Raw genomic sequence first — 4466 nt, forward strand, 5'->3', positions numbered from 1 at the left:
GCGGGAATCACGATCAGAGCATGCATAGCCACAGTGGGTTGATGTGCAGAACCTGCCAAACATTTGTGCTGTGGGTCCTAGGAGTGGTTCAAGGAAGTACAGGAATATCATACCTTGGGTACAACAGCAAGCAAATAAGTACGTGTGGGGAAGCCCCTGCTGCTCCCCAGTAAATTCCACATCCAGTCTGAAGCAAGTGGGAAAAGTGAGCAAAAGGAAAATGGAATCAAGAAAGGGAACTTTGAGAAAATGGGAACAATGTCGTAACAATGCCTATGCACAGTTCTGAGCCAGTCAGCACTGTGGGGGTATCTGAACACCTTTTGTTCCTATGCAGTGACAAATCTAGGCCATCTGTCTATCACAGCATTCAGCAAGGCAAAACACAGTTCTTTCTTTGTGGTCTGTTAACATCCTGTATGGCTATAACCCGACACTGGCCTTTTGACCTACGAGGGAAAGTTCAACTTGCTTTTTATCATACGTTTCTTAAATCCGAACCCTGAGAACAGTTTGGCAACAAGCTGGCTTGTCAAGTGTACATAGCAGCCTCTTTTCTACTGCAAAACAGTAACATCAAAAATCAGAAACCTTTTGCCTTTGGGCTTTCTCTCCACTTCTCATTCCAAAATGAAAACAAGCATTGTTCTAATTTGAGCTCCCTAGAGTACTTGACAGACCTCAGCTTTTTTTCCAGCCACAACAAAGCACGTCTTTTTCTATTAGGCTGACCAGGATGCTCTGAGTCGGTTTCCTCTCTTCAGGACACCTCCATTTGGCTTTCCCCCACAAATTTGTGCCTCATCAACTGTGCATCTGTATTGGTCTCTACAGTTCTGCACTTAAAAAGAAGTGTGAACCAAAACTAGCAGAGGTTAACACTTGCATTATTTTGTGGGTGCACCAAGAACACTTTGAGCAGGTTTGGTGCATATCGTACTAAGATGAAGTTGGTAACTAAAGTTTTGCTAACACTTCACTGTGGAGACAGTCTTAAAAAGTCCATTTGGACGTAAAAGGAAAACATGAATAAACAGGACCAATCGTCCTTGTAAATATATGATGGACCTCCTGGAGATAGATTATTCCTAGACAAAAAAGGCCATTCAAGTTCACCCAGAAATCATGCAACAAATAAACTATTTCCTGTGTAAACACAACACACCATCTTAATCCAGCCCTAATCCTTACCCTTTGTTGATCAACCTTCCCAACTTTGCATTCAGCCATACCTCTCACACTAATTCATTTTCTCATCATCCCAAATTTTACCAGAAAACAAAAACACCAACTCTGAAGTTCATAACCTTTGTAAACTTACTTTCTGAAAAGTAGGCTACAGTGACAGGAAACACCAGGGCTCCCCATATCTCAACTAAATCCACATCTATTCAACAACTACAAACAGGATTTTTAGAAAGATGAAACTCATGTGTCACACTCCTAAGGAGAGATTAAAGTTACTTTTCTCAAGGATGGGCTCATTTATAACTAGAACATTTTTTATTTTTAAAGTGTTCCCTGTTAATGTTGGTCCTTTCAATGGAAGATTACATCAGACATTGGGTTTGTGAAGAGATTCCCAACTGTCAACTATTTCCAGGTCATTTTAGTTAAGCCTCCAAAAGCAAAAGTCTTTCTTAAAAAAAATCCCCACTGACATCCTGGCAGGAAAAATTCACTAAGAATTACTCACTCTGGGGTTGGGTTTTTTTGGCATTTTCTCCTGAAACAACAGGTACTTGCCCTAATCAGGGACGAAAGTCAACTAGCTAAATCCATTATTCATTCCTACATTTAAATTCTAATACATGATGGAATCCACTGCATTTATCTGAAAGCTATTCTACTTGTAGCATCTATCAAAAAGATGATAAACACTGAGAAAAGGCTGAAAGAAAAAAGCAGTAAATGTCTCCTTTTGATGGCTTAAAATCAAATGAAGAACAACTGTCACTCAATCCTTTATTCAGATCTTCAACATGTTTCCATGAGTCTCCCTACTGAGCAGAATAAGAATACTAAAGGCTTACTTTCTACGGGTAATTGCTTAGAATGACGAGATCTGCAAGCAGAAGTCAACCTCTGTTACCCCAAAATTCTCTACACACAGTTAGAGTTAAATCAAAAGGCCATAATAAAAAATGAGTTATCACTTTCATCAGACATTTGAATTCTGCTGTGGTTCCTGTGACTCTACTGACAGTAATTTTGTACAGCATGCTACTATAGTAGGAGTCTGAAAAAAACCTGCACGTGAACTAAAGTACGCAACAAAACATTCACTTTAGCTGAACACTGCTTTGTTCTGGGATGGAGAACAGAGGCAAGCACCTTGATCAACAAGATGCCAAATACCTCAATGAAACCACAACCTGTCCCCAAAATTCACCAGTCATCAGGTTTGCAAGGGTAGAAAATGAAAAAAAGAAAAAAAAAAAAGAGACAAAAAAGAAAGATGCAAGTTTTCAGATTAGAAAGACACAAAAAATAAGTCTAAACTGAGAGGAGACAGATCCTATGTACAAACTTTTCCAGACTTTGAAGTTGTACAGATTAGGGGTTTAGTCAGTGTGTGTCATTTACTTTTAGTCATTTTGTAAAAGAGAAAACGAGCCCTTATCATTTAAATTAAGCAAAAGTACTACCAAAAGTATAAACAATCCACTAAAACAACAGCTGGACACAACCTTCTCCCTTTCCAAATTCCTGATCCACAAATACTGTTTCCCTTTAAAATATGTGTTTATTGCTAATTAATCTTCCTTGAAAATTTAGGCAAGGCTTTTGAAGTGTTTGATAAAGCTTTTCAGGTAGGGTGCATTTTCTTATATCATTGTTCTAGTGTAATAATATTAAATTTAGAGATAAAATTAGATATAAAGCAACTAACTTTTCATAATAGTGCATTAAAACCAAATAAAAACACCCACAGTAAGACATGGTCACTGCTACCTGGCCCCGATACTTTTTAAAGGCAGGATTTTGCCAGGTCAGCATTTGTAGCACTACTTTATCCTCTGTGATTCCAAGGCAATTTAAAAGAGTAACTTCATTTCCTGTTAAAGTGCAATCAACTCTGTGGTGAAGCTGAGAGGATTGAATCACTGAATAAAAGCCCAAGTAATTCCTTGCCCAGTAATAAATATGAGCACAGACTGAGCATGATAACTGAAATCCAACCAGCACAGCAGAGTTGTGTGTTAACATTGAGTGAGGGTTTCCTGTTTCTCAGTTCATCAATACATTCCAAGCCATCTCCTCCTCACCTGGTACATCCAATAAAAATGGTCAAAACAAGATCTGCTGTTTTCTCCTGTTGGGCCACAAATCTTGCAGCACCATATTAAGCAGAAATTAATCAAACTCCTGTGCACAATTTATTAAATGCTGCATATTCAGATTCCACCCTCCTGCCTGGTCTTTGAAAAGAATGAACAGATAAAAAGCTGATTCCAATTACACCTAGACTACAACTAGAGTCACAATTTTTTGCAGTTTTGTACACAATTTTTTACAGACCTGGCTGCAAACTTGTTGAAAAATTCGGACAGAATACTCAGGCTTTCTTTTTTCTCTAAGTTCTCCAAGACCTGCAAAAGAAAACAGTTGAAAGCTGGAGAAAAATTGACAACCCAGTGCTCAGCAGCTCTGTTCATTACAAATTGGTTTACTATCAAGAATAAATACAATATACAAATATAAGGGGCCAGAAAAAGTTTTCAGACTGCACAAATACTACACACTGCAAGCTACAATAGCTATTCGGACTTCTGTATGACCATATATATGAAATGTTTGTATTTGTTTCAGGAAATTAAGATGTTCTCTAGAGCTGGGATTGCACTGCTAATTATCACCAAGTTAATGATTAAGGGACAGACACACACTAATAAAAAGAATCATAGTAATGGCTGTATTTAATCCAAGCCAAAGTGTATTCTAACCAACTTCCAGCAGATTCACACCCACTCTGATTACATGATCAGAACAGGTAATGTGGGTTTCCATAATGCAACGGCGGATAACACAGTCACCCACCTAGTCCTGCACATCCTAAATGCTACAAAACTTCAAACCACACAGCAGTGTGCAAACCAGAATTTATTCCACACAGCTTCAGCAGCTGAACACACTGAGCAGAAGAACCATGTTTCATATAATGTCAGAGCCTGCTGGGCAGCAGGGGGAGTATTTGGCTCTGAACTACACTCAAAATGAAGGAAACCATGAATTTTAAACACCTCATAACCCGAAGAAATCAGCCAGGACACCTGAAGCAGAAAAGATAAACAACTTGGCAATACTAGCTATGCCAGAGCTCAGTGTCAAATGACTGCCTATTCTCAACTTCAGTGCTGTGATACACACCACAAGATGCAGTGGGTTAGGTATCAGCAATAAAATCTGTAAACATTTTAGAGTGGTGCATTTTCATTCTAAGCTGCAGAAAAGTGAAAGTCGCA

Source organism: Corvus brachyrhynchos, unplaced genomic scaffold (genome assembly GCF_000691975.1).
Source record: "Corvus brachyrhynchos isolate BGI_N302 unplaced genomic scaffold, ASM69197v1 scaffold105, whole genome shotgun sequence".
In the NCBI taxonomy this organism is placed as follows: domain Eukaryota; kingdom Metazoa; phylum Chordata; class Aves; order Passeriformes; family Corvidae; genus Corvus; species Corvus brachyrhynchos.